Below are 10462 nucleotides of genomic sequence, written 5' to 3' on the forward strand. Positions count from 1 at the left end.
CATTTTTGGGGGATCATTTGTATTTTTCACAAAATTAATGCACTTATGGATTGTTTATTTAAAAATGAATAAAATTTAGTACAGCCAAGATGGCGGCATAGGTACACATGGTACTTGTGGCCTCATCAAAATTACAACTAAACTACAGAACAACCATCATTCACAACCACCTGATATCTAGTTGAAAGTAAGTCCTACACATAGGGAATTAAAGAAGAAGCATATAGAGACTGGTAGGAGAGTGGAGATGGGGCAGAATATCGGAATTGGCTGATCCCATACCCGTGTGTGGCGATTTAAAATTGGGAGTGGTATCTTGTCTGTGGAGGTTTCCCTGAGGATGGAAGGGTTCTATTCCAGGCCCCAAAGCCCAGGATTTCAGTGCCAGGAAGAGAAGTCTCCTTAACTTTGTGCTGTAAACCCAGTGGGGATTGAGGTTGAGGAAGACAGAAGGCTTCTGGAGTCCCTCTTAAAGGGAATGTGTACAGATTTACTCAGACTCACTTCCTCTGAGCTCTAACCCTGGGGCAGTAGCTTGAAAGGAATCAGGGACATTTAAGGAGGAACTAACTTGTCTGGAATCAGGGGAAGAGCTGGAGGGGTAGCTTTCTCCCAGACAGAAGTGCTCGCAGAGCCCATTGTTCCTTTGTTGAGACTTCCTGCCACAGAGCCAAGAGGCAGGCACTGTTATCTGAATCTCCATCAACTTGGTTCACATTTCACCCCACCCTGCTGATTACCTGAGACCCCACCCCTCCCTACTTGCAGGCTCATCCAAGCCATTTCCAGTGGCTTTTCCATACAACTTGCCTCTCTTGCCCCATTCCTAAAATCTCTCAAACAAGCAGTAGCTGGCCCCAGCATGCCCTGTACCTCACAATAAGTGATCCCAGGCCTGGCACTAGTGTCAGCCCATGTTGGTTTGCCACTCTTAGGATCCTCCAAGTCAAAGACAAGTAGCAGCCATCTGCAGATTGCTTTGTAGCTCACGCTCAGGGGCCCCAGGCAGAGCACAGGTAGTGGCTGACTTTGCACCTCCTGGGAGGCCCCAGTGCCAGTGCACCTGGTGATCAGCTTTAACCATGCTGGATTACAACTCTACCACCTCCATGAGTGACATACTCAAGGGGCAGACTTGGTGAGCAGCCAAAGCCCCACTGAAGCAAGTCCTGCTCCCATAAGGTTGGCTCCTGCACAGCAGCTCTTTTGCTGTAGTTGCAGCCAATTCTCACAATTGATTGGCTTGGGAGTCAATTCCTCCCAGTGATGCCAACATCAATCAAGGCTCAATTACAGTAGGACAGTGCACACAGCTCAAATGGGTGCATCTGGAGTGCCCAGCTCAGGTGACCGGGGAGGCTAAGCCACTGAACCCTAACAGACACCTACTATACAAGGCCACTCTACCAAGTCCAAGAGACATAGCATATCTACCTCATATATAGAAATAAACAAAATATGGAGACAAAAAAACATGCCACAAATGAAAGAACATGAGAAATCTCCAGAAAAATAACTAAATGAAATGGAAGCAAGAAAACTATCAGGTACAGAGTTCAAAACAATGATTATAAGGATGCTCAAGGAACTTACTGAGAACTACAAGGAACTTAGTGAGAACATCAAAAGCATAAAAAAAGGACCAGTCAGAAATGAAAGATACACTAAATGAAATAAAGAATAATTTATAAGGAATCAACAGTAGAGTAGAGGATGCTGAGAATCAAATCAAGAATTTGGAATATAAGGAAGCAAAAACCACCCAATCAGAATAGCAAAAAGAAAAAAGAATAAAAATATATGACGATAGTGTAAGAAGCCTCTGGGACAACTTCAAGTGTACCAACACTCATATCATGGAGGTGCCAGAAGGAGAAGAGAGGGAGCAAGAAATTGAAAACCTAATTGAAAAAATAAAGACAGAAAATTTCCCTTACCCAGTGAAAGAAATAGACATTCAAGTCCAGGAAGCACAGAGAGTCCCAAATAAGATGAACCCAAAGAGGCCCACACCAAGACACATCATAATTAAAACCCCAAAGGTTAAAGACAGAGAATCTTTTTTTAAAAAAATATTTTTTATTGATTTTTTACAGAGAGTAAGGGAGAGGGATAGAGAGTCAGAAACATTGATGAGAGAGAAACATCGATCAGCTGCCTCCAGCACACCCCCCACTGGGGATGTGCCCGCAACCAAGGCACATGCCCTTGACCGGAATCGAACCCTGGACCCTTGAGTCAGCAGGCTGACACTCTATCCACTGAGCCAAACCAGCTAGGGCAAAGACAGAGAATCTTTTTAAAAAAATGTTTTTGTTGATTTTAGAGAAGGAGGGAGAGGGAGAGAGAGAGATAGAAACATCAATAATGACAGAGAATCATCGATTGGCTGCCTCCTGCACTCCCCGCACTGGGGACAGAGCCCACAACCTGGGCATGTGCCCTTGACTGCAATAAAACCTGGGACTCTCCAATCAGCAGGCCAGTGCTCTATTCACTAAGCCAAACTGGCTAGGGCCAAAGAGAGAATCTTAAAAGCAGCAAGAGAAAAGCAGTTAGTTACCTAACAAGTAGTGGCCATACAACTGTCAGTTGATTTCTCAACAGAAATTTTGTAGGCTAGAAGGGAGTGACAAGAAATATTCAAAGTGAAATTTGAAATATGAAAAACATGAACCCACAACCAAGATTATTCTATCCAGCGAAACTATCATTTAGAATTGAAGGTCAGATAAAGAATTTCCCAGACAAAGAAAACTAAAGGAGTTCATCACCACCAAACCAGTATTACATGAAATGTTTAAGGTCCTTCAAGAAGAAGAAGAAGGAGGAGAAGAAGAAGGAGAAGGAGGAAACAATTATGAACAGTAAAATGACAATAAATACATATCTATCAACAATTGAATCTAAAAATCAAAATAAGTGAACAAGCAGAACAAGAGAATACTCATAGATACAAAGAACATGTTTACTGTTGCTAGATGGAAGGGAGTTAGAGGCTAGGTGGAAAAGATGAAGGGATTTAGAAGTATAAATTAGTAATTATAGTGTAGTCATGGGGGTGTAAAGTACAGCATAGGGAATACAGTCAATAATATTCTAATAACTATGCATGGTGTTAGGTGGGTATGAGATTTTTTTGGATGATCACTTAATAAGTTTTATATCTAATCACTGGGGTGTACACCTGAAATTAATGTAATATTGTATGTCTATGGTAATTGAAAAAAATGATTAAAAAAAACAGATTTACTGAGGCAGAGTTGACCTGTGCTGAACTGAACATATTTAGAGTATGCAATTTAATGTTTTAACATAGGTATACAACTATAAAACCACCACTATCAGGATCATGAAAATACCTATTATTCCAGAAGTTTCCTCATACACCTTTATCATCCTCTCCTCTCTCGCACCCCACCCCTCACAGGCAAAAATTGATCTCTTTCTTCTTAGTCTGCATTTTCCAGAATTTTATTTTGTATATGAAATCATACAGTACATAACTCTTTTTGTCTAACTTTTTTTTTTTACCTGTCACAGCTGTTTTGGGATTCATTCACATTGTTTTGTGTATCAATAGTTTGTTCTTTCTTACTGCTGAGTAGTATTTCATTATATAGGTATACCACAATTTGCTTATCAGTTTACTTTTTTTTTAGTTTTTATTTCATAATCATAAACTTAACTCTGCAATCCAGCTAGACTGGGAAGGGGTAGGGAAATTATGGAACCCAATAAACTGGCAAGAGCACAAAGATTATAGAACATTCCAAGCAAATCAGGGTGAAGGGGTGCTCTCCTAAGCTACAGAAGGAATGGTCTGGCGGTTAAGATAAAACACAAGTCAAATTTATTAGAGTTGTCCACAGTCAGCAGTGGTGATCTTCTTGCTGGTCTTGCCATTCCTGGACCCAAACGCTCCATGGCTGTCACAATATCCATGCCTTCTTTCACCTGGAAGACCACATGCTTGCCATCTAACCACTCAGTCTTGGCAGCGCGGATGAAAAACTGGGAGCCATTTGTGTTTGGTTCAGCATTTGCCATGGATAAGATGCCAGGACCTGTATGTTTCAGGACGAAGTTCTCATCCTCAATTTTATCCCCATGGACTTGCCGCCTGTGCCATTATGGTGTGTGAAGTCACCACTCTGGCACATAAATCCCATAATAATTCTGTGAAAGCAGGAAACTTTATAACCAAATCCTTTCTCCCCAGTGCTCAGAGCACGGAAGTTTTCTACTGTCTTTGGAACTTTGTCTGCAAACAGCTCGAAGGAGACGCCACCCAAGGGCTCGCTGTCGACGCGATGTTGAAGAACACGGTGGGATTCACCATGGTTGGTCACGGGCGGCTTCGGGGTGGTGGCGTCTGCCTATCAGTTTACTCTTTGATAGGTATTTGGGTTGTTTCCACTTTTTGGCTATTGCAAATTAAGATGTGAACACACACACACACACACACACACACACGAATAAAATTTAAATTTAAACTTAGCCCATCCACTTAGTATGATACTCATGCATGAGCTTCAGTTTTAATCATTTGAGTAACTGTGGATATAAGTGTTTGTGCAGAGACTTTTTTTTATCCTTTCCTTATTTCCCTGCAGTCACATGGTTGAAGTGGTTCAAAGTTTGTAAACTGGATTCAAGTAAGAGTAAACTTCTCTGGGACTTATCCTCTTAAGAATACAGTATTGCCGAAACCGGTTTGGCTCAGTGGATAGAGCGTCGGCCTGCGGACTGAAAGGTCCCAGGTTCGATTCCGGTCAAGGGCATGTACCTGGGTTGCGGGCACATCCCCAGTAGGAGATGTGCAGGAGGCAGCTGATCGATGTCTCTCTCATCGATGTTTCTAACTCCCTATCTCTCTCCCTTCCTCTCTGTAAAAAATCAATAAAATATATTTAAAAAAAAAAAAAAGAATACAGTATTCAAGGATCAAGATGGCAGCATAGGTAAACACTGGAAATTGCTGCCTCCCACAACAAATTAAAAAATACAACTAAAAGACAAAACGAACATCATCCAGAACCACAGGAAGGCTGGCTTAATGGAAATTCTACAACTAGAAGGAAAGAGAAAAGCACACTGAGACTCAGAGGGGGTGCGGAAGTGCAGAGGTATGGAGGCGCACGTGGCAAGAACTAGCAACTGAGGACACGGCTGTCTTTTTGAATCGGGCGGGAGTCACAAGCCCCCGACTGCTCTGAACTCCAGTTCTGGGTGAGTCTCTGGGGAACCTAGACTCATACGGGGAAACTGGACTGTCTGGCAGCGGGCAGAACTCGGAACTTGAGGGCGGCTTTCTCTCAAAGGTGCTTGCAGCAATTACCGGGACACTGAGATGGTGGGGCCCCTTAGGGCAGGGCTGAGGATCAGCCATAGCTGCTTGCACCGCCCTGTTGATTCCCTGAGACCCCGCCCCACCCAAGCTGCAGCAGAGGCTTTTGCATATGAATGCCCTGGCCCTTTGCAATCTGAAAATTACCTAACAAACTGCAGCTGGGCCAGACAGACCCAGAACTTCCAAGAGAAGGCCCAAGGCCCCACAGCAGCTTGCATTGCTTCACAGCTGAGCCTCATTTGGGCACCTCCAAACCCCAAACAAGAAAGGGGAATCTGCAGATCTCCTCATAGCTCCTACTGGGTAGCCTCAGGCAGAGGCTAAATTAGCACCTCTTTAGATCCAAGAGCCAGTGTACCCAGTGGTCAGAGTAGGACCATCCAATTACAACTCCTCAGATCCATAAGGGACACACTCAGGGGGCAGACTCAGTGAGCAGCAAAGCTCCACTGAAGCAAGTCTTGCCTCATAAGAGTGTCTTCAGCACAGTTCTCCCACTGCAGACACAGCTGATTCTCACATCCAATTGGCCTGGAGGTCAATTCCTCCCAGTGATACCTACAACAATCAAGGCTTAACTACAACAAGACTGTGTACAAAGCCCACAAAGGGGTGCACCAAGAGTGTCCACCTCAGGTAATTGGGGAGGCTGAGCCACTGGGCCCTATAGGACACCTAGCACACAAAGCCACTCTACCAACACAGGGAAGCATAAAAAATGCAGAGGCAAAGAAATAGGTCACAAATGACAGAAATAGAGGAAAGCAAACTACTGGACATAGAGTTCAAAACCATACTTTTAAGGTTTTTCAAGAACTTTCTAGAAACCGCCGATAAATTTAGTAAGATCCTCAAAAAGACTGGTGAGACCACTGATAAATGTAGTGAGACTCTCAAGAAATCTAGTGAGACCCTCGATGTTGTGATAAAGGACCAACTAGAAATTAAGCATACACTGACTGAAATAAAGGATATTATGCAGAGTTCCAACATCAGACTAGAGGATCGCAAGAATCAAGTCAAAGATTTGAAATACGAAGAAGCAAAAAACACCCAACTGGAAAAGCAAAATGAAAAAAGAATCCAAAAATACGAAGATAGTGTAAGGAGCCTCTGGGACAGCTTCAAGTGTACCAACATCCGAATTATAGGGGTGCCAGAAGAAGAGAGAAAGCAAGATATTGAAAACCTATTTGAAGAAATAATGACAGAAAACTTCCCCTACCTGGTGAAAGAAATAGACTTCCAAGTCCAGGAAGTGCAGAGAACCCCAAACAAAAGGAATCCAAAGAGGACCACACCAAGACACATCATAATTAAAATGCCAAGAGCAAAAGACAAAGAGAGAATCCTAAAAGCAGCAAGAGAAAGACAGTCAGTTACCTACAAGGGAGTACCCATACGACTGTCAGCTGATTTCTCAACAGAACTTTACAGGCCAGAAGGGAGTGGCAAGAAATATTCAAAGTGATGAATGCCAAGAATCTACAACCAAGATTACTTTATCCAGCAAAACTATCATTCAGAATTGAAGGTCAGAGAAAGAGCTTCACAGATAAGAAAAAGCTAAAGGAGTTCATCACCACCAAACCAGTATTATATGAAATGCTGAAAGGTATCCTTTAAGAAGAAGAGGAAGAAGAAGAAAAAGGTAAAGGTACAAATTATGAACAACAAATACACATCTATCAACAAATGAATCTAAAAATCAAGTGAATAAATAATCTGATGAACAGAATAAACTGGTGATTATAATAGAATCAGGGGCATAGAAAGGGAGTGGACTGACTATTCTTGGGGGGGAAAGGGGTGTGGGAGATGCGGGAAGAGACTGGACAAAAATCGTGCACCTATGGATGAGGACAGTGGTGGGGGGTGAGGGCGGAGGGTGGGGTGGGATCAGGGTGGAGGGGAGCTATGGGGGGAAAAAGAGGAACAACTGTAATAATCTGAACAATAAAGATTTAATAAAAAAAAAAAGAATACAGTATTCAGCCTAGTCACTATGTTGCCCAAAGTGCCAGCCAGCATAATTCCTGCTTGTGTAGTTTCAGAGTTTTAGCTGTAAATACCATGCAAAATGTTATGGTATCATTTTTCTCAAATAATTTCAGCATAGTCTGAAGTTAGTTGGTAATTACTCTTTTGTGAAACATGTAGAATCTTGTTAATTATAACTTTGAGATTGACACAAGTAGAGATTACATTTTTGCTGTTTTCTTGTTCATTCCAGTCAAAATCTTTATCTTCTAAAATTTTGATGTTTCCATAGTGTAGTATAGAAATTAGTTCAATGTCCATAGGGACTGAATAAGCATTTCATTCTTTTCTCTCTATACTACCCCTTTATGGTTCTATTTGGAAAAAGTAATGCCAGACAAAATACCAAAGTTGTCTCTTTGGCATGCCCATATAATTTACAGAAAGCAGGGCAAGGAATGCTTCATTTTATTGAACAATCTATCTACACTAATAAAAGAGAAACATGGTAATTGGCGTACGACCGCTACCCTTCCCATTGGCTAATCAGCGTATCGTTATGCAAATTAACTGTCAGCCAAGATGGCGGCTGGCAGCCAGGCAGCTGGAAGCTAACAGGAGGCTTGCTTGCTGTGGACTCCAACGTTCCCGCAGGCCTCTGAGCTTCAGTTGGAAACATAGTAACATTTACAGAAGATAAACAAAACTCCAGAAAGCTCCTGTCAGTCATCCGGGATCTCAGAGCTGGAGTCGCAACATTGTTTCGAATACAGAAAACAAAGGCCAGAAACCTGCTTTCAGCCGAGCCTCAGAGAGAAAGCTGGCTCTCAGCTCCAGTGACAGCCATAGAAGGTAAATAAATGCCAGAATAAAAAAAAAGAAAAAAAGGAGAGGTTTGGAGCTTTAGTCGTCCGCCAGCCTGAAAACGGCCCTCAGCCCCTCACCCAGGCTGGCCAGGCACCCCATTGGGGACCCCCACCCTGAAGTAACAAGATGGCGGCTAATTTGCATACTGAAGGCAGGCGGCAGCAGGCAAGGCTGCCTGCGGTCTGGGACCCGGATCTGTGACCCTGCTGGGCGGGATCAGCGGAGCCTCGAGGCCTCCCGGCACCGGGATCAGCGTGACAAGGGGCAACGCCCAAACGCCCTGATTGCCCTGCGGCTCTGTGTGTGATGGGGGCAGCGCCCCAACCCCCTGATCAGCCCTGCTCTGTGGGTGATAGAGGGCGGCGCTCTAACCCCCTGATTGCCCTGCGGCTCTGTGTGTGACAGTGGTGGCACCCCAACCCCCCCACGGGCCCTGCTCTATGTGAGACGGGGTAGAGCCATACCTCCCCATCGGCCCTGCCCTGAGTGTGACAGGGTGTGGTGCCTCAACTACCCGCCCCCCCCCCCCCCCCACGGGCCCTGCTCTGTTTGTGACAGGGGGCGGTGCCCCAGCTCCCCTATTGGCCCTACTCTGTGCGTGACAGGGGGCGGTGCCCCAGCTCCCCTATTGGCCCTACTCTGTGCGTGACAGTGGGGAGCTCCTCAACCCCCTGATTGGCCCTGCTCTGTGTGTGACAGGGGGCAACTCCCCAACCCCCTGATCAGCCCTGCTCTGTGCATGACACGGGGGAGCTCCCAAAACCCCTGATGGTCCCTGCTCTGTGTGTGACAGGGGGCAGCGCCCCAACCCCCTGATTGGCCCTGCTCTGTGTGTGACAGGGGGCAGTGCCCCAAACCCCTGATCGGCCCTGCTCTGTGCGTGGCAGGGGGTGGCGCCGCAACTTCCCTATAGACCCTGCCTTGAGTGTGACAGAGGGCGGTGCCCCAACCCCCCAATCGGCCCTACCCTGAGCGTGACTGAGGGTGGCATTGCAACCTCCCAATCCGCCCTGCTCTGTGCATGACAGGGGGCGGCGCCCCAACTCCCCAATCGGCCCTGCTCTGAGCCTGACCAGGGGCTGCACCTAGGGCTTGGGCCTGCCCTCTGCCACCCAGGAGCAGGCCTAAGCCAGCAGGTCGTTATCTCCCGAGGGGTCCCAGACTGGGAGAGGGCACAGGATGGGCTGAGGGACCCCCTTTCCCCCCGAGTGCACAAATTTTTGTGCACCGGGCCTCTAGTCTATATATATAAAAGCCTAAGCGACCATTCTACTGTGCAACTGGTAGGTATGATTCACAATAACCACCAGGGGCCAGATGCTCTGACCAGTAGCTATGATGTGCACTAACCACAAGGGGGAGACTCTCAATGCAGAAGCTGCCGAGCTGCAGTGACTTGGCAGCTGCGGTTCTCAGGTGACACACTCAGAACCAGAGAGGTGGGAGCCTGATTCCAGGGTGTCACCCAAGAACCACCCTCTCACAATCTGGGACCCCTGGGGGGATGTTGGAGAGCTGGTTTTGGCTCGATTCCTGCAGGCCAGGCTGAGGGACCCCACCAGTGCATGAATCCATGCACCAGGCCTCTAGCCCAGTGGTTGGCAAGCCGTGGCTCGTGAGCCACATGCGGCTCTTTGGCCCCTTGAGTGTGGCTCTTCCACAAAATACCATGTGAGGGCGCACATGTACAGTGCGATTGAAACTTCGTGACCCATGTGCCGAAATTGGTTTTCGGCCTGGGTGAGTCTATTTTGAAGAAGTGGCGTTAGAAGAAGTGGGGGTGGACAGATAGAGAGGATGAACAAAAGGAGATAGATGAAACAAGTATACAAGACGAGTGTGGATGGGAGAGTTGGAACGGGTCGACCTCAGTGAAAGTACCTCTATCAGATTGAGGACGTTTTTAGCAAAGGCCAGCTTAGGAGTACCCTAATTAAGTTAATAACAATGTACCTACCTATATAGTTTAAGTTTAAAAAATTTGGCTCTCAAAAGAAATTTCAGTCGTTGCACTGTTGATATTTGGCTCTGTTGACTAATGAGTTTGCTGACCACTGCTCTAGCCCATTGGCTCCCCACTTCAGGGCTGGCTCCCTACTGGGCCTCTAGCCCATTGCAGAGGTCATGGGTCTGGCCCTTAGCAACAACTTTTTGACTTGATGAGTTGTGCAGGACCTGCAGGCTGTGGCCCTGACGTCTGGTGCCCGCGCCAGCCCATCCACTTAATATTGATTTCCAGGGGAGGCAGCAAATTTTTCTGCT

At 45.9% G+C, this 10462-nt stretch overlaps 1 pseudogene; it reads right to left on the reverse strand.

Moving 5' to 3' along the window:
* Positions 1 to 3856: 3856 nt before the first annotated feature.
* LOC139004930 (peptidyl-prolyl cis-trans isomerase A pseudogene) lies at positions 3857 to 4342 on the reverse strand (annotated as a pseudogene).
* Positions 4343 to 10462: the final 6120 nt, after the last annotated feature.

Source organism: Myotis yumanensis, unplaced genomic scaffold (genome assembly GCF_028538775.1).
Source record: "Myotis yumanensis isolate MYYU_CA2020_CCGP unplaced genomic scaffold, mMyoYum1.0.hap1 SCAF_1, whole genome shotgun sequence".
In the NCBI taxonomy this organism is placed as follows: Eukaryota; Metazoa; Chordata; class Mammalia; order Chiroptera; family Vespertilionidae; genus Myotis; species Myotis yumanensis.